The sequence below is a fragment of the Triticum dicoccoides genome, chromosome 1A (assembly GCF_002162155.2).
Source record: "Triticum dicoccoides isolate Atlit2015 ecotype Zavitan chromosome 1A, WEW_v2.0, whole genome shotgun sequence".
In the NCBI taxonomy this organism is placed as follows: domain Eukaryota; kingdom Viridiplantae; phylum Streptophyta; class Magnoliopsida; order Poales; family Poaceae; genus Triticum; species Triticum dicoccoides.
Genome location: NC_041380.1, coordinates 216,154,810 through 216,180,924, shown reverse-complemented (window position 1 = coordinate 216,180,924; position 26,115 = coordinate 216,154,810).

The window sequence follows — 26,115 nt, the reverse complement described above, 5'->3', positions numbered from 1 at the left end:
TATGAGAACAAAGTATGGACTTTGGTGGACTTGCCCGATGATCGGCAAGCCATTGAGAATAAATGGATCTTTAAGAAGAAGATGGATGCTCATGGTAATATCACTGTCAATAATGCTCGACTTGTCGCAAAAGGTTTTCGACAAGTTCAAGGGGTCGACTACGATGAGACTTTCTCACCCATATCGATGCTTAAGTCTGTACGAATCATGTTAGCAATTGCCACATTTTATGATTATGAAATCTGACAAATGGTAGTCAAAACTGCATTCCTCATGGGTTTCTAAAGAAGAGTTGTATATGATGCAACCAGAAGGTTTTGTTGATCCTAAAGGTGCTAACAAAGTGTGCAAACTCCAGCGATCCATTTATGGACCGGTGTAAGCATCTTGAAGTTGGAATATATGCTTTGATGATGTGGTCAAAGAATATGGTTTTATACAGACTTACGGAGAAGCCTGTATTTACAAGAAAGTGAGTGGTAGCTCTGTAGCATTTCCGGTGTTATATGTGGATGACATATTACTAATTGGAAATGATATAGAATTTCTGGATATCATAAAAGGATACTTGAATAAGAATTTTTCAATGAAAGACCTCGGTGAATCTACTTATTTATTGGGCAAGAAAATCTATAGGGATAGATCAAGATGCTTAATAGGACTTTCACAAAGCACATACCTTGACAAAGTTCTTAATAAGTTCAAAATGGACCAGTCAAAGAAAGGGTTCTTTCCTGTGTTGCAAGGTGTGAAATTGAGTCAGACTCAAAGTCCGACCACGACAGTAGATAGAGAGAGAATGGAAGTCATTCCCTATGCCTCAACCATAGGTTCTATTATCTATGCCATGTTGCGTACCAGACTTGATGTGTGCCTTGCCATAAGTTTGGTAGGGAGGTACCAAAGTAATCTAGGAGTGGATCACTGGACAGTGGTCAAGAATATCCTGAAGTACCTAAAAAGGACCAAGGATATATTTCTCGTTTATGGAGGTGACGAAGAGCTCGTCATGAAGGGTTAAGTTGATGCTAGCTTTGACACAGATCGCGATGGCTCTAAGTCACAAACCAAATACATATTTATATTGAATGGTGGAACCGTCAGTTGGTGCAGTTCCAAGCAGACCGTCGTGGCAGGAGCTACATGTGAAGCGGAGTACATAGCTGCTTCGGATGCATCGCATTAAGGAGTCTAGATGAAGGAGTTCATATTTGATCTGGGTGTAATACCCAGTACATTGGGTCTAATGACAATCTTTTGTCACAACACTGGAGCAATTGCCTTTGCGAAGGAATCTAGGTTTCACAAGAGAACCAAACACATCAAGAGATGCTTCAACTCCATTCGTGAAAAGTTCACGAATGTAGACATAGAAATTTGCAAAGTACATACATATCTGAATGTGGCAGACCCGTTGACTAAACCTCTTCTGCCGGCAAAACATGATGAGCACCAAGACTCCATGGGTTTTAGATTCATTACTATGTAATCTAGATTATTGACTCTAGTGCAAGTGGGACACTGAAGGAAATATGCCCTAGAGGCAATAATAAAGTGACTATACAGATCATTCGCACACACCTCAATAAACAATTGCAAGCATTCTAAAGTAGGAGAAACGATCATCTAGGGCAGGAAGAAGATAGTTCCTCATGACAATGATCTGCCTGTACATCTCGTAGCTTGTCTACGTGTCCATGGTCGTGTACTTGACATGTTGTTCATCCAGTCTCTCATGCCACACGATGTGCTAGGTGTTCTTGTCATTATTGCTCTCATTCTTCATCTTCATGTATTAGGGGTTGATGATGGCCGAGGCGAGGTAAACCAGGGAGTTCAGTTTGTTTTTATCGCTGCCCCAGACCTTGTAGTGGCGCTGGATGTTGACAAGATTCGGGCATTTCAAGCCCGAAACCTTGAGAGCTTTTAGATCGTTGGTGGTGTCCACCGTGGCGAAACTGTAGTCAGAGCTGTTGATAAACCTGGAAAAATGCTCGGAAGGCCTTGTGGCTAGGTGGTAGTGGTAGATGAGGACGTCATGTCGCATGCACAACTAGGCGACCACAACCTTCTGATCGTGGCCGGCACGACCCATGGTGTACTCGATGTCGAAGCTGACCACTTGGTAGTTGTCCTCAGCAAGGAACTACTCCATAGTTTGGATGGAGCTCTCCACCGAGACCGGATCGTTTGTGGACACCACCGAGAGGGCCTCCCCCCTCACATGGGTGTTCACGACGTGTTGCGTGGTGAACTGCCCACCGTTGTCATCGTCGGTCGCTGGGAGCACCATTGGAACCGTTGGATGTCCTCTCTGTATGTGTCCTCGTGGGTGTGCTTATTGTGTCGTGTGAGACAATAGATGAAGGTAAATGGACACATGAATAAAAGGGGGCCGGGCGGCGTGGATTCTTGGCGCATCCACATGGCAGTTTTAGCAACGGGTAACTGCATCATCGCGTCGTGCCCGGCGCAACCGCATGCACACGAACGTGCGTGATCGTGCGCCAGCCCCAAACACTGGCAGCGTGCGTGGAGGGACGAGGGCAGAGCACCTGGAGGGATGCGAGAGCAAAGCGAGCACAGCGGGACACGAGTAGAGCGCGCCGCGACCGCCTGAACCACAAGCTACCACACAGATAGAGCAGTTGAACACGCAGGAAAAGGTCGCCTACAAGGCGACTGACAGTTGCGTCGCTGTGTAGAGAGCGGCCGTGTGCTACCACCTCCGTCTAGTCTATAGTCCCCTTTATATTCTGTGCCATACTTTGCCCTCAAATTTAACCAAAAAATGTCAATGCATGTTATAAAAATTATATAATTGGAAACTATGTTCAAATATGAATCCAACTATATAATATTTGGCGACATGCATTCGTATTTTATTAGTTAAATCATAATTATAAACCAGGACGGGGGTATAATAGGTAATTAAATTGCAAACGTATTTTTATTAACCGTATGTGTACGTGGACTTTCATCCTCCTCTCGCAGGTCTTGTCACCCCGCTGCCACAGACGGCTTACAGCGCAAGCTTGCGCAGCGCGCGGGGGCGTTCTTTTGGCCAAACAGTGGCGCCAATGAATCGTCGATGAGCACATTCCCACGCAACCTCGCAGGTTCCTGCGCAAGCTTCTCACCCGAATCGGTGAAATCCCCCAAAATCCCAATGCTTACCAGCCTGCTATAAAAACACTCATGGCTAACAAGTCCTGCATCGCATTTTTCCCCTCCCTCCCTGTAGCTTATCTCATCTTCTTCTCCCACAATCTCCAATGGCACCAGTCCGTCGTCGTCACTCAGCCACTCCACCGTCATCAGAGGATAGCTCTAGCTGGGGGCTACATCGTGGTGGCGGCGTAGCCCCCGACGTAGTATAGTGCATGCGGCGTCCCTGTTGGGTGTGCGCGGAACACCCATCACATGCTCTGCCGCCGGTGCCCTTCGGCAGCTATTGCCGGCCGCTGTTGCCGCCACACCACTGTCAAAAGCCAGAGCCATCGCACGCTCCGCCGCCGCGGCCCAAAGGCGGGAGCTGGCCGTCGTGGCTGCCACCCCACTGCCGGCCACCGTGGCCATCACCCGCTCTGCCACCGCGGCCCGAAGGCGGGAGGTGGTGGTCGTGGCTGCCACCCCATCATCGGCCGCCAGCCCACCTTCGACTGCTGGGGTCATCACCCGCTCCGCCACCACCGCCCGAAGGCGTGAGGTGGAGGTGGATGCTTGCACGTGTGTCAGCGACCTTGCGCGATACACTGAGTTCCTACGGGAGGAGGAGGAGGAGCGCCTCGTCAAGCACACAAAGAGCCTTACCGCCGCCGTGGCCGCGGCACACGCCGCCCCAGAGGTGAGCAATCAGGAGATCTACGAGGAGAACCACCGCTTCGAGAGGGGTCGTCTAGAGCGGGAGAGGGCGTTCAAGGTGATGATCGCTAAAGTTGCTACAACTGCTGGCACCGTATTGCAGTTGCCCAGCTCGTCGGTAGGCTCCTCCTCCGCCGCCTCTTACTGAGCGCACTCGGCATAGGAGAGGCAGCCGGAAGTAGTACAAAGCCCCTCCACAGTAGTAGTAGTATTTAGGGGCTATTTTGTTCAGTTCATCTGACTATAGATGTGGTGGAACTGTACAACGTACTTAAAATTAGCTAGTATATATAGTTGAACTAGCTATTTTAGTACATGGTTGGCAACAATTGGGGAAAAGTTTGGCCGGTTCAGCTGTCGAGTTGAACTATTTGTATAAATTAAGAACGACTACTTAACCTATGAATGAAATCTATGCTTAATTACAGAATTTTGGTTGCAAAAATTAGATACTGCTAGTGATTTTTAGCTTCATATTTTGACAAATCACAATGTTACAAGGTTGACAAATGGCAATGTTACTAGATCAACAAATGTCAATCTTTCCAGTTTGACAAATGGTAACATACCGAATATGACTGATGCAAATCTTACCAAATTGTTTGTAAGTGGTGGCACATGGGTCATCCAAAAGATCCGTTTGCGTTGAAGAGATGCACAAATCCTACTCTCACTTTGCATACGGTATTCTATCTAAAAAGTTTGTGATCAAGAGCCGCAAAAATCCTGCTCGACACATTTTCCCTTGGCTTCCAGGGGAAGCTCCCGGTTTGCATATGGGTGTTGTAACTAAAACGTTTGCGATGAGTGTTTTATATCATTGATGTTTTTTTCAAAAGAAAATCGTTTGATAAGTATGTACATTAAGAGAGAAAAACGCAAGTTCACTCAAACCATATCTTTCATTCAGTCATACTGCGAATTAATATTCATATGATCGAGATACAGTATTAAACCTAAGAAAAAAACTATTTCTGGTGGAGGCGGAGGCGGCGTGCCACGCCGTCGTTGTCGTTGTCGTACTCTGGGACACCGTTGTCAACAGTGGCGTACCATGCCGCTGAGAGGGGGCGCGCGCACGGAGAGGAAGGCGGGAAGCCATGGAAGTCAAAGGCTCGCTTCCTAGTGAGCGTGCGCAGCGTATGGCTCGCACGCTTCCTGGTGAGCCTGCGCATTCGACGATAGCTTGCACGCCTCTCGGTCAACCTACACACCGGACTAAGCTCGCATGCCTCCCGTTCATTCAAGGTCAAGCAGCTCACCGCACGGCACCTCCTACAGCCCTTAAAACCAAGACATGTGGCATCACGTGAATGGTTAACAGAACACACACGGTTTGAATTATACAAACGTTTGAGATATTAAAGTGGAAGCTATTTTTTCAAAATTCCTTTGTTGCTGTGATTATTCGAGTGCGCCTTCTGTCAAAATGGACACGGAAAATACCACAGCATGTTGGGTGCCATTCCATGATAGCATGCCAAGTTTCATGAATTTCAGATGTGTTTTGGATTTAGTAGAATTTAAAATAAAGTATCTCAACATTTTGTCGGCAATCAACGGTGCTCTAGTGTTTGAAATTCATTCCCATTTCTTGCATTTCAGACGAGTTTTGGATTTCAAACTTGGGTGCATGCTTAGGTCCCATGCAAGAAATGGGAATGAATGTAAAACACCATGCCACCGTCACTCGGCCGCAAACATTGAGATGCCCGGTTTTAAATTCTAGTAAATCCAAAACTCGTCTGAAATTCATGAAACTTGGCATGCTATCATGGAGTGGCACCAACATGGCGTGGTAAAGTTTTTGTCCCATTTGGGGCAGGTTTAGGTACATGATTCTCACAAACCAGAGCTTCTCACAACAAGAATGATGGTTTCGGTAGGGAACGCCCCAACATTGGGGACGAAACGATATACACTGCCTTTAATTGCTTTCAAAAAATTTCTCGTGTCAACATAGAATAGCGCGAGTGTTGTGTTATATTTTGTGATTTTTCGGGGTTCCTTTGGACATTTTTATGCATTAAGTGAGTTTTCAGTGCATTTATGTGCATAATTCAAATTTGAACTACATGCACATGCTCCGGTGCATATAAATTGGTTGAAAAATGAAATCTTTGGTCCTTGGGTGCATGCTTAGGTCCGATCCAAGAAATGAGAATGAATGTCTAGCACCGTGCCACCGTCATTCGGCCGCAAAACATTGAGATACCTGGTTTTTAAATTCTAGTAAATCCAAAACTCGTCTAAAATTCATGAAACTTGGCATGCTATCATGGAGCGGCATCAACATGCCGTGGTAAAGCTTTTGTCGCATTTTGGGAAGCTTTGGGTATATGCTTCTCACAAACCAGAGGTTCTCACAACAAGCATGGTGGTTTCGGTAGTAAACGCCCCAACTTTGGGGGAAAACTATATCCATTACCTCTAATACCTTACAAAAATTTTCTCGTGTCAACATAGAACAACAGGAGTGTTGTGTAATTTTTTGTAATTTTTCGGGGTTCGTTTGGACATTTTATGCATTAAATGAGTTTTCATTGCATTTATGTGCATGATTCCAATTTGAACTACATGCACATGCTCTGCTACATATAAATTGGTTGAAAAATGAAATCTTTGTTCCTTGGGTGCATGCTTAGGACCCATGCAAGAAATGGGAATGAATGTCAAGCACGGTGCCACCGTCAGTCGGCCGCAAACATTGGGATATCCGGTTTTTAAATTCTAGTAAATCCAAAACTCGTCTGAAATTCATGAAACTTAGCATGCTATCATGGAGCGGCATCAACATGTCGTGGTAAAGTTTTTGTCCCATTTGGGGGCAGGTTTGGGTACATGCTTCTCACAACAAGCATGATGGTTTCGGTGGGGAACACCCCAACTTTGGGGACGAAACGATATCCATTGCCTCTAATTGCTTTCAAATTATTTCTCGTGTCAACATAAAACAACAGGAGTGTTGTGTTATTTTTTGTGATTTTTCGGGGTTTGTTTGGACATTTTTATGCAATAGGTGAGTTTTCAATGCATAGTGCATAATTCAAATTTGAACAACATGCACATGCTCCGGTGCATATAAATTGGTTGAAAATCAAATCTTTGGTCCTTGGGTGCATGGTTAGGTCCCATGCAAGAAATGAGAATGAATGTCAAGCACCGTGCCACGGTCATTCGGCCACAAAACATTGAGATACCTGGTTTATAAATTCTAGTAAATCCAAAACTCGTCTGAAATTCATGAAACTTGGCATGCTATCATGGAGCGGCAGCAACATGCCGTGGTAAAGTTTTTGTCCCATTTGGGGTGGGTTTGGGTTTATGCTTCTCACAAACTAGAGCTTTTCACAACAAGCATGATGGTTTTGGTAGGGAACGCCCCAACTTTGGGGGCGAAACGATATCCATTGCCTCTAATTGCTTTTAATTTTTTTCACATGTCAACAAAGAACAACAGGAGTGTTGTGTTATTTTTTGTGATTTTTTGAGGTTTGTTTGGACATTTTTATGCATTAAGTGATTTTTCAATGCATTTATGTGCATAATTCAAATTTGAACTACATGCACATGCTTCGCTGCATATAAATTGGTTGAAAAGTCAAATCTTTAGTCCTTGGGTGCATGCTTAGGTCCCATGCTAGGAATGGGAATGAATGTCAAGCACCTTGCCACCGTCACTCGGCCGCAAACATTGCTATACCTGGTTTTTAAATTCTAGTAAATCCAAAACTGGTCTGAAATTCATGAAACTTGGCATGCTATCATGGAGTGGCATCAACATGCCGTGGTAAAGTTTTTGTCCCATTTGGTGTAGGTTTGGGTATATGCTTCTCACAAACCAGACCTTCTCACAACAAGCATGATGGCTTCGGTAGGGAACGCCCCAACTTTGGGGGCGAAACGATATCCATTGCCTCATATTGCTTTGAAAATTTTCTCATGTCAACATAGAACAACAGGAGTGTTGTGTTATTTTTTGTTATTTTTCAGGGTTCGGTTGGAAATTTTTATACATTAAGTGAGTTTTCAATGCATTTATGTGCATAATTCAAATTTGAATACATCCACATGCTCTGGTGTATATAGATTGGTTGAAAAATCAAAAATTTGGTCCTTGGGTGCATGCTTAGGTCCCATGCAGGAAATGGGAATGAATGTCAAGCACCGTGCCACCGTCACTTGGCATGCTATCATGGAGCGGCATCAACATGCCATGGTAAAGTCTTTATCCCATTTGGAGTAGGTTTGGGGATATGCTTCTCACGAACCAGACCTTCTCACAACAAGCATGATGGTTTCGGTTAGGAACGCCCCAACTTTGGGGGCGAAACAATATCCATTGCCTCTTATTGCTTTCAAATTACTTCTCGTGTCAACACAGAACAACAGGAGTGTTATGTTATTTTTTTGTGATTTTTCGGGGTTCGTTTGGACATTTTTATGCATTAGGTGAGTTTTCAATGCATTTATGTGCATAATTCAAATTTGAACAACATGCACATGCTCCGGTGCATATAAATTGGTTGAAAAATCAAATCTTTGATCCTTGGGTGCATGCTTAGGTCCCATGCAAGAAATGAGAATGAATGTCAAGCACCGTGCCACCGTAATTCGGCCACAAAACATTGAGGTATCTGGTTTTCAAACTCTTGTAAATCCAAAACTCGTCTGAAATTCATGAAACTTGGCATGCTATCATGGAGCGGCATCAACATGCCATGGTAAAGTTTTTGTCCCATTTTGCGCAGGTTTGGGTATATGCTTTTCACAAACCAGAGCTTCTCACAACAAGCATGATGGTTTCGGTAGGGAACGCCCCAACTTTGGGGGCGAAACGGTATCCATTGCCTCTAATTGCTTTCAAATTTTTTCTCATGTCAACATAGAACAACAGGAGTGTTGTGTTATTTTTTGTGATCTTTCAGGGTTTGTTTGGACATTTTTACGCATTAAGTGAGTTTTCAATGCATTTATGTGCATAATTCAAATTTGAACTACATGCACATGCTCTGCTGCACATAAATGGGTTGAAAAATCAAATCTTTCGTCCTTGGGGGCATGCTAGGTCCCATGCGAGAAATGGGAATGAATGTCAAGCACCGGCCACCGTCGCTCGGCCGCAAACATTGAGATACCTGGTTTTTAAATTCAAGTAAATCAAAAACTCATCTAAAATTCATGAAACTTGGCATGCTATCATGGAGCGGCATCAACATGCCATGGTAAAGTTTTTATCCCATTTGGGGTAGGTTTGGGTATAAGCTTCTCACAAACCAGACCTTCTCACAACAAGCATGATGGTTTCGGTAGGGAACGCCCCAACTTTGGGGGCGAAACGATATCCATTGCCTCTTATTGCTTTGAAAATTTTTCTCATGTCAACATAGAACAACTGGAGTGTTGTGTTATCTTTTGTTATTTTTCGGGGTTCGGTTGGACATTTTTATGCATTAAGTGAGTTTTCAATGCATTTATGTGCATAATTCAAATTTGAACTACATGCACATGCTCCGGTGTATATAGATTGGTTGAAAAATCAAATCTTTGGTCCTTGGGTGCATGCTTAGGTCCCATGCAGGAAATGGGAATGAATGACAAGCACCGTGCCACCGTCACTCCGCCGCAAACATTGAGATACCTGGTTTTTAAATTCTAGTAAATCCAAAACTATTCTAAAATTCATGAAACTTCGCATGCTATCATGGAGAGGCATCAACATGCCGTGGTAAAGTTTTTGTCCCATTTGGGGCAGGTGTGGGTATATGCTTCTCACAAACAAGAGCTTCTCAGAACAAGCATGATGGTTTCGGTACGGAATGCCCCAACTTTGGGGGCGAAATGATATCGATTGCCTCTTATTGATTTCAAATTTTTCTCATGTCAACATAGAACAACTGGAGTGTTGTGTTATTCTTTGTGATTTTTCAGGGTTCGTTTGGACATTTTTATGCATTAGTTGAGTTTTCAATGCATTTATGTGCATAATTCAAATTTGAACTACATGCACATGCTCCGGTGCATATAAATTGGTTGAAAAATAAAATATTTGGTCCTTGGATGCATGCTTAGGTCCCATGCAAGAAATGAGAATGAATGTCAAGCACTGTGCCACCGTCATTCGGCTGCAAAACATTGAGATACCTAGTTTTTAAATTCTAGTAAATCCAAAACTCGTCTAAAATTCATGAAACTTGGCATGCTATCATGGAGCCGCATCAACATGCTGTGGTAATGTTTTTGTCCCATTTTGGGCAGGTTTGGGTATATCCTTCTAACAAACCAGAGCTTCTCACAACAAGCATGCTGGTTTCGGTAGGAAACGCCTCAACTTTGGGGGCAAAACTATCTCCATTTCCTCTAATTGCTTTCAAATTTTTCTCGTGTCAACATAGGAGTGGTGTGTAATTTTTTGTAATTTTTCGGGGTTCATTTGGATATTTTATGCATTAAGTGAGTTTTCAATGCATTTATGTGCATGATTCAAATTTGAACTACATGCACATGCTCCGCTGCATATAAATTGGTTGAAAAATCAAATCTTTGGTCCTTGGGTGCATGCTTAGGAGCCATGCAAGAAATGGGAATGAATGTCAAGCACGGTGCCACCGTCACTCGGCTGCAAACATTGAGATACCCGGTTTTTAAATTCTAGTAAATCCAAAACTCGTGTGAAATTCATGAAACTTGGCATGCTATCATGGAGCGGCAACAACATGCCATGGTAAAGTTTTTGTCCCATTTGGGGCAGGTTTGGGTACATGCATCTCACAAACTAGAGCTTCTCACAACAAGCATGATGGTTTCGGTAGGGAACGCCCCAACTTTGGGTGCGAAACGATATCCATTGCCTCTAATTACTTTCAAAAGTTTTCTTGTGTCTACAAAGAACAACAGGAGTGTTGTGTTATTTTTGTGATTTTTCGGGGTTCATTTGGACATTTTTATGCATTTAGTGAGTTTTCAATGCATTTATGTGCATAATTCAAATTTGAACTACATGCACATGCTCCGCTACATATAAATTGGTCTAAAAATAAAATCTTTAGTCCTTGGGTGCATGCTTAGGTCCCATGCAAGAAATGGGAATGAATATCAAGCACCGTGCCACCATCACTCGGCCGCAAACATTGACATACCTGGTTTTTAAATTTTAGTAAATCCAAAACTCATCTGAAATTCATGAAACTTGGCATGCAATCATGGAGCGCCATCAATATGCGGTTGTAAAGTTTTTGTCCCATTTGGGGCAAGTTTGGTTATATGCTTCTCACAAACCAGAGCTTCTCACAACGAGCATGATGGTTTCGATAGGGAACGTCCCAACTTTGGGGGCGAAACGATAGCCATTGCCTCTAATTGCTTTCAAATTTTTTCTCCTGTCCACAAAGAACAACAGGAGTGTTGTGTTATTTTTTGTGAATTTTCGGGGTTCGTTTGGACATTTGTATGCATTGAGTGAGTTTTCAATGCATTTATGTGCATAATTCAAATTTGAACTACATGCACATGCTCCAATGCTTATAAATTGGTTCAAAAATCAAATATTTGGTCCTTGGGTGCATGCTTAGGTCCCATGCAAGAAATGAGAATGAATGTCAAGCACCGTGCAACCGTCATTCGGCCGCAAAACATTGAGATACCTGGTTTTAAATTCTAGTAAATCCAAAACTCATCCTAAATTCATGAAACTTGGTATGCTATCATGGAGCGGCATCAACATGGCGTTGTAAAGTTTTTGTCCCATTTGGGGCAGGTTTAGGTAGATGCTTCTCACAAACCAGAGCTTCTCACAACAAGCATGATGGTTTCGGTAGGGAACGCCCCAACTTTGGGGGCAAATCTATATCCATTACCTCTAATTGCTTTCAAATTTTTTCTCGTGTCAACATAGAACAACAGGAGTCTTGTGTATTTTTTTGTAATTTTTCCAGGTTCGTTTGGACATTTTTATGCACTAAGTGGGTGTTCAATGCATTTATGTGCATAAATCAAATTTGAACTACATGCACATGCTCCGCTGCATATAAATTACTTGAAAAACCAAAGCTTTGGTCCTTAGGTGCATGCTTAGGTCCCATGCAGGAAATGGGAATGAATGTCAAGCACCGTGCCACCGTCACTCGGCCGCAAACATAGAGATACCCTGTATTTAAATTCAAGTAAATCCAAAACTCTTCTGAAATTCATGAAACTTGGCATGCTATCATCGAGCGGCATCAACATGCCGTGGTAAAGTTTCTGTCCTATTTCGGGCAGGTTTGGGTACATGCCTCTCACAAACCAGAGCTTCTCACAACAAGTATGATGGTTTCGGTAGGGAACGCCCCAACTTTGGGGATGAAACCGTATCCATTGCCTCTAATTGCTTTCAAATTTTTTCTCATGTCAACATAGAAAAACAGGAGTGTTGTGTTATCTTTTGTGATTTTTGGAGTTTGTTTGGACATTTTAATGCATTAAGTGAGTTTTCAATGCATTTATGTGCATAATTCAAATTTTAACTACATGCACATGCTCCGGTGCATATAAATTGGTTGAAAACTCAAATCTTTAGTCCTTGGGTGCATGCTTAGGTCCCATGCAAGAAATGGGAATGAATGTCAAGCACTGTGCCACCGTCACTCGGCCGCAAACATTGAGATACCTGGTTTTTAAATTCTAGTAAGTCCAAAACTCGTCTAAAATTCATAAAACATGGCATGCTATCATGGAGCGGCATCAATATGCAGTGGTAAAGTTTTTGTCCCATTTGGGTCAGGTTTGGGTATATGCTTCAGACAAACCAGAGCTTCTCACAACAAGCATGCTGTTTTCGATAGGGAACACCCCAACTTTGGGGGCGAATCCATTGGCTCTAATTGCTTTCAAATTCTTTCTCGTGTCAACAAATAACAACAGGAGTGTTGTGTTATTTTTTGTGAGTTTTCAGGGTTTGTTTGGACATTTTTATCCATTAAGTGAGTTTTCAATGCATTTATGTGCATAATTCAAATTTGAACTACATGCACATGCTCCGGTGCATATAAATTGGTTGAAAAATCAAATCTTTGGTCCTTGGGTGCATGCCTAGGTACAATGCAAGAAATGAGAATGGATGTCAACCACCGTGCCACCATCATTCGGCCGCAAAACATTGAGATACCTGGATTTTCAATACTAGTAAATCCAAAACTCGTCTGAAATTAATGAAACCTGGCATGCTATCATGGAGCGGCATCAACATGCCATGGTAAAGTTTTTGTCCCATTTGGTGTAGGTTTGGGTATATACTTCTCACAAACCGGACCTTCTCACAACAAGCATGATGGTTTCGGTAGGGAACGCCCCAACTTTGGGGGCGAAACGATATCCATTGCCTCTTATTGTTTTGAATTTTTTTTCTCGTGTCAACATAGAACAACAGGAGTGTTGTGTTATTTTTTGTTATTTTTCGGGGTTCGGTTGGACATTTTTATGCATTAAGTGAGTTTTCAATGCATTTATGTGCATAATTCAAATTTGAACTACATGCACATGCTCCGGTGTATATAGATTGGTTGAAAAATCAAATCTTTGGTCCTTGGGTGCATGCTTAGGTCCCATGCAGGAAATGGGAATGAATGTCAAGCACCGTGCCACCATCACTCGGCCGCAAACATTGAGATACCTGGATTTTAAATTCTAGTAAATCCAAAACTATTCTAAAATTCATGAAACTTGGCATGCTATCATGGAGAGGCATCAACATCACGTGGTAAACTTTTTGTCCCATTTGGGGCAGGTTTCGGTATGTGCTTCTCACGAACAAGAGCTTCTCACAACAAGCATGATGGTTTCAGTAGGGAACGCCCCAACTTTGGGGGCGAAACAATATCCATTGCCTCTTATTGCTTTCAAATTTTTCTCATGTCAACATAGAACAACAGGAGTGTTGTGTTATTTTTTGTGATTTTTCGGGGTTCATTTGGATATTTTTATGCATTAGGTGAGTTTTCAATGCATTTATGTGCATAATTCAAATTTGAACTACATGCACTGCTCCGGTGAATATAAATTGGTTGAAAAATCAAATCTTTGGTCCTTGGGTGCATGCTTTGGTCCCATGCAAAAAAAAGAGAATGAATGTCAAGCACCGTGCCACCGTCATTCGGCTGCAAAACATTAAGGTACCTTGTTTTTAAATTCTAGTAAATCCAAAACTCATCTAAAATTCATGAAACTTGGCATGCTATCATGGAGCGGCATCAACATGCCGTGGTAAAGTTTTCGTCCCATTTCGGGTATGTTTGGGTATATGCTTCTCACAAACATGAGCTTCTCACAAGAAGCATGGTGGTTTCGGTAGGAAACGCCCAAACTTTGGGGGCAAAACTATATCCATTACCTCTAATTGCTTTCAAATTTTTTCTCGTGCCAACATAGAACAACAGGAGTGTTGTGTTATTTTTTGTGATTTTTCGGGGTTCGGTTGGACATTTTATGCATTAAGTGAGTTTTCAATGCATTTATGTGCATAATTCAAATTTTAACTACATGCACATGCTCTGGTGTATATAAATTGGTTGAAAAATCAAATCTTTGGTCCTTGGGTGCATGCTTAGGTCCCATGCAGGAAATGGGAATGAATGTCAAGCACCGTGCCACCGTCACTTGGTCGCAAACATTGAGATACCTGGTTTTTAAATTCTAGTAAATCCAAAACTCGTCTAAAATTCATGAAACTTGGCATGCTATCATGGAGCGACATCAACATGCCGTGGTAAAATTTGTGTCCCATTTGGGGCAGGTTAGGGTATATGCTTCTCACAAACCAGAGCTTCTCACAACAAGCATGATTGTTTTGGTAGGGAACGGCCCAACTTTGGCGGCGAAACGATATCCATTGCCTCTTATTGCTTTCAAAGTTTTCTCGTGTCAACATAGAACAACAGGAGTGTTGTGTTATTTTTTGTGATATTTCGGGGTTCGTTTGGACATTTTTATGCATTAGGTGAGTTTTCAATGAATTTATGTGCATAATTCAAATTTGAAATACATGCACATGCTCTGGTGCATATAAATTGGTTGAAAAAAATCAAATCTTTGGTCCTTGGGTGCATGCTTAGGTCCCATGCAAGAAATGGGAATGAATGTCAAGCACCGTGCCACCGTCACTCGGCCGCAAACATTGAGATACCTGGTTTTTATATTCTAGTAAATCCAAAACTCGTCTGAAATTCATGAAACTTGGCATGCTATCATGGAGCGGCATCAACATGGCGTGGTAAAGTTTTTGTCCCATTTGCTTCTCACAAACCAGAGCTTCTCACAACAAGCATGATGGTTCCGGATAGAACACCGGTATGCAAAGTGAGAGCAGGATTTGTGCATATCTTGAACACAAACGGTTCTTTTGGATGACCCGTGTGAATCACTAGTGGGCGACGCATCACTATTCGATTTGAAAGCGGGTGGCGCAGTTCCCGATATGGCTTTAATGCAGATGAGTGATAGGGTAGCGGTTCCCGAGATGTTGAACGACCAATGATGCATCCTCCTTCAATTAGCATCGTTTGAATGCATGAGGGAAGTAATGGGAGGACCGGGAAAACAGGCAGCACGATGTGAATGCAACGCAGTTTGCACTCATATAAAGGCGCCCCTCCATTCCAATGCATCTACCACATCGTACGCACCTAAGCATTTGCGTAAGCACCTACACTAATAAGCACAGAAGTGACCACTCCAGACCCATGGCGGCGATGCGCGCGAGCAGCCAGCGGCTGTGCCAGATGGTACACGATGCCGGCTTGCGGCATGGCACAGTCGATCGTCTCCATATGGTGTTGGCGACCGGCTGGTGGATGGCCGCCGTCGACGCCTGCTACGACTCTCAGTTGGACCAGATGATCGTTCGAAGCACCAACATGTTCACCATCGTCAAGAATCTCGCGGATGACATCGCCGTACTCCTCCAGCCCGCGCGCCTAGGCTCCTAATTGCCTGCCACCCTAATCGGCCTCCATGGTCGGAACCTCTTTGAAGCATTGGTGGCCCTGCAAATGCCCGCCGACGCCACGAAGAATGTCCACCTGGAGGTCACGCTCGCCCCAAGGCGCCTCGCCCTGCAAGAAACCATCGACCTACACATCCATGTGTACGAACGAATTGTGTACATAGGTATCAACAAGGCCAGTGAGGACGCTACGATGTTGGCCTTCTTCAGCCGTCTGGATGCCTTGGATGCCTTAGTTGAGAAGCACCTTGACCTCTCCACACAAGCCACCGCTCCTTAGCCGCTGATCGGTGGCCTGGCTGGCGCACTGAGTTTACGTTGATGGATGCATCTTTCTTCTTGCGTCCTGTGACCACCACTGCGATCGCATCATCGTGGCCTTAATTCTTATTTTGCTATTGCATTCCCGTTCCAGTCAATACAAACATGTGCGATCCCTTTGCTCAATACAGACATGTCTGTTCCAATCTTATTTTGATTGGCTTGAATGAAGGTCTATCCCGCTGTTAGGGACCGTAGCGTGCTATGCTCGTCATTAGGCATCGCAGCCGCGTCTGTTGGCGTGCTCTGCTCGCGTCCGTCGGCGTGCTCGGCTTGTGGACAACTTTTCCTTGCGTGTTCAACTGCTATATGCGTATGTATATATATATATATATACATAAACACCATTCTGATCATGGGATCAGAATAATATTCTGATCACAACCTGACCTTCCCCGGCAGTAGTATGTTGACCTTCCTTGTGAATTAGGTTGAACTTCCGCCAACGTTGCCCAAATGGGGCTTGCGATATACCGTTAGAAAGCTATTGACACCAATATCATGACCCAACTTAAATTTTTGGCAAAATATAAGCGGTTTAAGAGCAGTTTTGAAAACCGTTTTTTCTTCGCACAAAAAACGTGAATCGTATTTTCGATCGCATTTCTAAACCATTTATCGGAATGAGGCATATAATATGGCGTTGGTAAGCTGCTACAAAACCGCTCCTTCCACATGTTGAAAATTTTCTCTAATTCCCTATGGTTAAAGAGTAATTTGAAAAAACATAAAATTTCGTAAACCGAACAGTTGAGTTCGTTTTTTAGATGTCATTTCTAAATGGCTAATCCAATGGAGGCATATCATACGGCATTGCAAAGCTTATGAAAATGCGCTACTTTTTCATCTGGAATGTTTTTTCTAATTTTGAATGGTTTAAGAGTAATTTAGAAAATGGTCCAAGTCCTACCAAGTTTGTATTTTCGAGCTAATTTTTTAACCGTCCATCCGAATGCAGCAAATGATATGGCGTTGGAAAGCTTGAACAAATGCGAAACTTTTTGGTATGTATTGTTTCTCCCAATTCTTAACTGTTTTAAGTCAGTTTCAAAAATGGCGAAAAACGTATTTTCGTCATAATTTCTACAAACTTTATCGGAATGGGGCAAATAATATACCGCTGAAAAGCTACGGAAAATGCGAAACTTTTTCATGTTGATGGTTTTCTCTAATTCCTAGCTGTTTTCAAGTAATTTTGAAAATGGCGGGATCATGTGTTCTGCCTTTATCGCGAAACAGATTCTTCAAAAATGCACCGCGTGAAGAACCTGAACTTCTCGGCACGTGTACCTGATCTTCACTCTGTTATTCATGTGATTTTTTTGCTCGTAGGTCTCCATCCACTGCTCGTAACTCTCCATCCATTCACCGGAATTGAGAAGGTGATATACCGATGGAAAGCTGCTGTAAGCACGCAAGTTTCCTGTGTTGATCGTTTTTTCATACTCGCGATGATTTAAAAGTTTTTCATCTAAAATTCATTCAGCGTAGTAGTTGAACTTCCTATTGTTTTCACGTTGAAGTTCTGTGACGTATTTTTGTTTGTAATTTTCTCATCCATTCGTTAGTGTTACATAAATGATATTTCTTTTGTATAAACCTATCTCACAATTTTTTTATACTTTCTTCGATGGAGGACTTGAACTTATATCAACAAACTTTTAGTCTTTGCTTTTTTTTTTTTAATAGAAAATTCACACCATGTAGTACGTGAACTTCTAGCAGTTATCAATCTGAACTTCTCTCGATTACGTGAAAATATTTGAGTTTTTTTACGAATTTTTAATCTTATTTTATTAATCCTTTTTTATGAATTTTGAAGCGCTCGATTTTCCATTGTTGAGGAAATCGTTAACTGGTAGCTGCTCGGTCGGCTGGTGAGTAGGGGATTAATAGGCTAATCGGCAAGTTAATCGGCCATTTTATCAATTAATCAGATGATTTATCGGGTAATCGGCTACTCAGGGACCCTATGAGTAGGGATTAATCGGCAAGTTAACTGGTTAATCGGATGAATTCTTGAACAGGGCTATTTTCAAAAGTTGACCTTCTTGATATTTTATTTTTGAACTTCTTGTTTCCATTCTTTAATAACAAGGAAAATCTGAGTTTTTTATAATCATCGAACTTCTCCATCTTTTTAATATGGACTTCCTGGTTTTATTTATTAATCTTTTTTTATGAATTTTGAAGCGCTCTATTTTCAAAAGTTGAACTTCTTGCTATTTTATTTTTGAACTTCTTGTTTCCATTCTTAAATAACGAGGAAAATCTGAGTTTTTTATAATCATCGAACTTCTCCATCTTTTTAATATGGACTTCCTGGTTTTTTTCTTAATCTTTTTATGACATTTTGAAGCGCTCTATTTAAAAAAAATGAACTTCTTGTTATTTAATTTCCGAACTTCTTGTTTTCCATTCTTTGAATAACGAGGGAAATCTGAGTTTTCTATAATCATCGAACTTCTCCATCTTTCTAATTTGGACTTCCTGGTTTTATTTATTTCAGTAATGGATAAAATCCTACTTTTTGATAGACATCGAACCGCTTTGTTCAATTTGAACTTCTAGGTTTTTTTTAATAGAACTTCTTCATTATTTTGAATAGAACTTATTGGTCTTATTATTTAGTAACCAAAAAAACTGTGTTTTTCAAATAAATATCAAACGCTCTGCTTTTAAAAGTTGAACTTCTTTGGTTTTATTATTTAGTAAAGAGAAAAAACTGAGTTTTTAGTATCCATTGAACTACTCCGTTTTTTAAAATTGAACTTCATGGTTTTAATCTTTAGTATTGGGGAAAATCTAAGATTTTTATAAACATCAAACAACTTATTTTTATAAACATCGAACCACTCACTTATTTAAATTTGAACTTCCATATCTTTTTAGACTTTAAATTTGTATTCCTTTTGTCATATATGAAACACACTCCATGTAGGAGGAACTATTTTCAGATAGAGCATTTTTTGTTTCAAATTTGTAATGGAATGAGAGAATTATTTTAAAAGACCCAACATTTTCTTTGATCTACTCATTTTACTTAAATCTCAACGTCTAGAGTTAACATTTTATCGATGAGGTTTTTTTTTCTTCTTGGTTTATAAAGATCGAACTTCTCCATTATTTTAAATAGAACTTATTACTTTTTCCTATTTTTTTAATGCAATTTAATATCACAACTTTTCATGTTTCTCTCCAAATGTTGCAAATTCATCCGAAAACAAATGAGCTTCAACCAAAATTATATCAACCTTTTTTTGTGCGAGCAAGTATGATGTGTTTTTTCTTAGTTCCATGTTTTTGTTATGTTTGTTAACTTTTTTCTTCCAACGTTTTGTCCAAACTTCTCTTGTCAACATGTCTGAACTTCTAGGATTATTTTAGAAACATGGAAATCCCTTTTTATAGAATCTTGTTGGATTGCTCTATTATTTTTTATGTGTTTACTTTTTCTCATTTCGAACTTTGATGATCATAATCTTTGAACTTCATTAATTTTATGTCTTGTTTTGTGAACTAATCATCTTCTCCTATTTAATTCCATACTTTTTGTTTATTGTATGTTCTTTTGTTTCTAATCTCCCTGCTTCTCATTTCTTTTTTTGCTGAACAAATAATAATACGTGAACTTAGAATAGTTACTGAACATTTTTTGCAGCATATGTATTTAATTGATCTTTTCCAATAAAATGATCTTTTCTTTGTCTTCGGACAGTTTTCATTTTTTGCAATAGTACTGCTAGAGAGAATTTGTTCTCACGGGCATTGCAACGAGGACCTTGAGAATATCAAATTGCAAGAAGAAGAAAAATCATATTGTTTTCCTTTTGCACAAACTACTGTATGAAGAATTATCACACTTCACAAAGGTCATTTAACCACAAGATTGTGGGCACACAGACTTAAAAACAGGAGGTGCGCCATATTTTCTTATGAACACCAAGTTTGATTCATAAACTAAAGAGTATACCGATCAAAATGTTTTAAGTACACACAAGAGTCCATAAGCTTTCCAGATAACAACATGTTGCATCAGAAATTACAGTTATGAAGAAGTTTAGGAACAAAAAACAAGAGGAAAAAACATGTCTGAATGCACTTAAAAACATCTTTGAACCTACCATCCACATAACTCTGAAACTTCAGTCTTCATTCAAACTGTGTGATCTACTGCTGCAAAAAAGGATGAGTAATACTGGAGGTTCTACACCACCGTGTAATGCAGTTTTTTCATCCGGTAGGGGAGGAGCACACGTGTCGAGAGAAGGCCATCTTTGGTCCAAGACGAAGGTCGGGAAGAGGATGGCCGGCGACACACAAGCGGAAAGAAGAAACCTTCTGTACAGACCAGGATGGTAGCTTAGCTCTTTTTGCCTATCCTTTAATTCTCAGCCACATGTTCCTTCTTACCTCTTCAACGCTTCTTCCTTGTGTGCAGCAAGATCCAGCCACTTTTTTTATTTCAGCAAGTGAGCAGACTAGAAAACTACGTAAAATGCTCTCCTTTTTGTAGCTGAATGGACACATCAGGTGAAGCTGGCCTGCAACAATGGCCATTTTTCATCAGAGGATAAACACAAAAACATATGTCATGCACTGATATTTTTTCCGCACACAAAGGAGTAAACATCGGTTATTCAAAAATCAAAATAACACAAGTACGAAGCAAGTGATCACACATTTTGCACATGCAAAAAAGTGTAGATGTTTCGTTATTTAGCTTCACTTACATCATGCATCTCTCCTTTCTGTTAGTTAACTCAGTATCCATCAAGTGTTGTTTCTGTTCGTCAGTTAACTCTTGTGTCCATGGGCGTCAGTGCACACAACACACAGAAGGCCAGTAGCGACATGCTCGGGTAAGCCGACGACAGCACGCAGGGGATTCAATGTTGAGGTGCATGGCGAGTGTCGGTGTGCTCCAGGTGTGCGGAGGCCAGCTGCAGGTTACAAGTGGGTGGCGCTTAGATGAACTGCCTGTAGTGGCATCGGCGAACGACCGGACACTGTACTAGCAGATCCCCACCGGGAATAGGCGACATGGTGGCAGGGGATCCTCGCTGATGGATCTACCCAGAGGAGGTCCTTCTTGCACCAAATGGGAGACGGCGCCAGTGGCGCATGGGGTGTGGAGACGTCATCGTTGGTTTCTCGTAGCTCGGCATCGTCGTCGTATGATAGCAGCACATGAGGAGCCAGGGGCAACGGAAGGTGACGAGCTGGAGGATACAGCAATGTAGAGAAGCTCGCTGGAGGTAGAGAAGGAGAAGAGAAAGGCATAGGATGGGAGGAGGCTCACCGGAGGGAATGGGTGCGGGCTTAACCGGATCCGCGCCAGCAACAAGCGGGGGACTGCGAGGGCAGGCGGATGAGGAATGCACGATGGTTGATGGTGGTCGGTGATCCCCAGCGACGGCGGTTAGGGCGTAGAGCCGCGCGCAGCCAGGGTAGAAGTTCGGCGGCAGGATCTTGGTGGCGCGCAAAGAAGGTGGGCGGCGCATAGGGAACCAACACTAGTAGGTCCGGGGGCGGCGGCGCGCTGGGTTGATCGGGTGGCGGCGGCACGCTGGGTTGACTAGCCGGCGGCGACGTGCTAGGATGTTCGGGCGGCGGTAGATCGGGGATCGTGAGCGGGGGTACGCAGTTTTTTCTGTCGCTCCGGTTCGGGAGTTCGGCAGCATCTCCTCACGCCTATATATAGACTGCACCGTGATCCAAATAACTATTCTAATCCTGGGATTAGAATAGTGTTGTCCTATATATATGGTTGCTCAACATATATGGTTGTCCAACATATATGGTTGCTCGCCGTTGAGGCGACCGTGGAGCGCTCTGCTCGCGTACCTCCACGCGCGCTCTGCCAACGGTTGGGCATGCGCACGATCAAGTCGGGGGCCCTGTATGCATGCGGTTTGGCCGCGCACGTTGCCACGCGATGCAGTTACGTGCGGCACGCTGGAGTTACGCACTGCAAATTAGAACTGCCATCAGGGCCTGCCGATATTCCTGGACATCCGGCTTCCCCTTTAATTCCCGCGGCCATTATAACCTTAGTCTCTTCAACCTTTCGATCGTGCCCCACAACACAACAAGCACACCCAAGAAGACACATAGAGAGGGGATGTCTGGTGGTACTTCAATGGAGTTCAGCGAGCATAGAGTGGATACCCATGCGAGGGAGACAGATCTCTTGGTGGTGTACACCATCGACCTGGCCATGGTAGATGACTACATCAACAGCGTTGAGCAGTGCTTGCTGGAGACAAGTACAAGGTGGTCGGCATCGACCTCCAGTACACCGTCGGTCGTCCTGGCATAGATCAAAAGGTTGTCGTCGCCTAGTTGTGCGTGCGCCATCATGTCCTCATCTACCACTACTACATGACCACAGAGCCTTGTGACCGTTTCAACAGGTTTGTCAACAGCACTGACTACAAGTTCGCCACGGTGGATACCACCAACGATGTAAAAGCGCTCAGTGTTACAGGCTTGGCCTGCAAGAACCTTGTTGAAATCTGTGACCACTACATAGTCTGGGGTAGCACGAAGAAGGACTCCCTGGTCGAACTCGCCTCGGCCATCATCGACCCCTACTACGAAAAGATGAAGCAGGATGCCCAGAGAACAAGTCCCATTTCCTGGCACGGGGCCTGGATGAGGCAACTGGATGAACCTCACCTCAGGTTTGCAGCCAAGAGCGTGTACACATGCTACGAGATGCATAGGCGGATCGTTGACATGAGGAAGTGTCTCGTTACCCAAATCGACGAGCCCGGATTGAGCCACAAGCAGAGCAAGCAGCGTCACAAGAAGTAGATGATGATTAGATGATCGTTTATGCTAGTTAATCATGCATGTAATATATAATTTACTTTATTGGTGTGTGGAAATGTCATGTGTGTAGTAGCCACCTATGTAATTATGCATGTAATAGTTTACTTTGGTGTGTGCAAATGCCATGGTTGTAGTAGCCACCTATGTAAGTGGATGTTTAATTTGGTTATGCAAGCATGTCCTTATAAGTGTGTGTGTGTATATATATGTTGTTCTGTATGCAATCCCATTGCACAACACACACGTCTTATTAGCAGCAACTGTCTGTGTTCTTATCGGTCTACAGACAGATTTCTGATTACAGACCTGTTTGCCACATATCACACATATCTTGTTAAGTTGAACCGTTTCTATTCTCATGTCTCAACGCAAACAGTTCATCCAAGTGAACCGCGTGCCATATATCGCACACACCTTTGATCTAGCTGACCGTTTCTTTTGTGTTGCCTAATCACAAACAGTTCATCCGTGTGAACCCTATGTTGTGTATCGCACACGCCTCCATCTGGCTGCCTATTTCCTTTGTTCCTCCTCATCACAAACAGTTCATTGAACTGAACCGTATGCCCTTCATCGCACACACAACTAAAACTTGAACCGTGTTTGATGCATCCATCATCGCAAAAGTTTTACGCATTTCTGGCGGTTTTCATACAGCACCGTTTGCGATTATGGCATCGCACACAGTTTCTCGAAGGGTCTCTGATCGTAGTGTCACATTAGTAGCATCTTGCAGTAGTGCATATTTCAATTTTCAACCAATTTATATGCATTAGAGCATGTACATGTAGTTCAAATTTGAATTATGCACATGAATGCATTAAAAACTCAGTAAATGTATAAAAATGTCCAAGCGAACCCCAAAAAATCCCAAAAATTGACAGAACGCTCCTGTTGTTCTATGTTGACACTAGGAAAAAAATTTGAAATCGAGAAGAGGCAATAGATATCGTTTCGTCCAGAAAGGTGAAACATTCCCTACCGAAACCATCACACTTATTGTGAGAAGCTTATACCCAAACCTGCCCCAAATGGGACAAAAAATTTACCACGACATGTTGATGCCGCTCCATGATAGCATGCCAAATTTCATGAATTTTGGACGAATTTTGGGTTTACTAGAATTACAAAAGCAAGTATGTCGATGTTTGACGGACACCTACGGTTCCATGGTGTTCGAATTTCATCCCCATTTCTTGCATGGGACATAAGCATAAACCCATGGACACATATGGTTTTACAACCCATGTTGGTGCACCGGAGCATGTGCATGTAGTTTAATTTTGAATTGTGCACCTGAAATGGCTAGAAAACCAATTTAGTGTATAAAATGTTCAAACGAACCCTGAATAATTCCAATTCTTTTACGACACACATATAGTTGCATGTTCACTGCAAATAAAAGGTCTAGCAATTCAAACACCGTCCATTGCCGTTGTGACCCCATTATGTAATTCAAATCAAGGTGAAAAATCAAGTAGATCACACACAATTTATTATCACCAACCGTGTGAGATGCAGCACAAAATATCCTGGAGCACCATTGGTGTATAGTACGCCAATGGCTTACACGAGAAGGTGCGTCGGCTACAGTCCACAGTCGGCATCTAAAGCACACTAGATCGCTCCCCAAATATCATTTCATTGTTCAATCATCGCCGGTGAAAGATGGGCATGTGGACCCACGTCGTGAGGGCAACTTCGGTGGCCCAATCCAGCGAGAGCGCGGCTGCAGCCGCCATGCGTGTGCTAACAAGGTGCATGAGCGTGGCCGCAATCTATGATCGGGTGGCAAAGGCAGCCCAAACGGCCGATGTTGCTTCTCATGTGGCAGTAGCAACATCTACCTTAGGGATAGCAACTGGCGAGAGCGGTACAACAGTTGTCCGTTCCGAAGCGGTGACCTTAGCCCCGATGGAGGCCACCCACGACCATGTCGAGGCCGCCCACACCCAGCTCCACGCGGTAACCGCACAAATCGAACGAAGCATCTCCAACAACGGTTGGTAACCCATGGCCGAAGAGCTGGCAATCGCCGCGAGCGTTCGAGCAGCCGTCCACTCCTCCACCGCATACCTTGTAATGACGGAGCCCGTCCAAGCCCAGATCGCTGCCGCCCATGCCTAGTTCGTGGCGGCCTTTTCCAAGGAGATGGCGGATGCGGATGGCAAGATGCTTGCCGAGTATGGTGTGATGGATGCCATGGAGCCCCTTCCCCAGGAGAACATCGGGCGCGAGCTGGACATGGAGGCGACGGCAGAGATCGACGAGCACCAGCCATAGTACTAGTACCCTTTGTTTTGTTTATTAAGAGCGCCGGTCTTTAATTTGTTAGAGTAATGTTTAGGTGAGATAGCTCTGTTTAATTGCTGAACTTGCTCAATTAAGAAGTGTGGGTGTGCTGTAGTCTCCTTTGTGTACCCAAATTATGCAATGACGTGAATGACCACTGTAACCAGGGAAATTCAAACCAAAATTTTTGACGTTCAAACTCATCACACATGGGTTAAGCTATCTGAATCGTTTGTGATGTTCACATATCGTACACAGTTCTGAATAAGGGACCATGTCTGATGACACTTTGTGCGCTAGTTTTTTCGCTGAAGCGATTCCAAATTTTTGGCTTCCACGGAAATATCTACCTCCCCGCCCCCTCCCCCTTACCAAAAGTCACATTTCCCCTGTCTCCCCCTTCCTTTCCAAGTTGAAACCTTCACTCCTTGCTTGCAGCGCCGCCTCCTCGCCGACGACCCTCCTTCATGCTACTCGGCCTCGTCTATCCAGGCAGGTAATCCACACCCGATGCCCATCCTCCTCCTCCTTCCAAATCCCACATGCCTCGACCGCCGGTGCGAGCGCGATACCTTCCATCCAAATCACCGACCCCTCCACCAAATAAGTGCCACCCTAGGCCATGGTTCATGCAATATATCTAGGATCTCAAGGAGCATTTGCCAGCGAGAAGCAAATCACGGACGTACGCGCGGATGAGGTCGCAATGGCTGCTATTCATGCCAACCCCCAGATTTTGGAGGAGCACCTTGCCATTTGCTAGCTACGCCGATTAAGCATGCTCGGTTTACCCGTTGTGTGTGCCGCTCCTGCCTTTCCTTCAA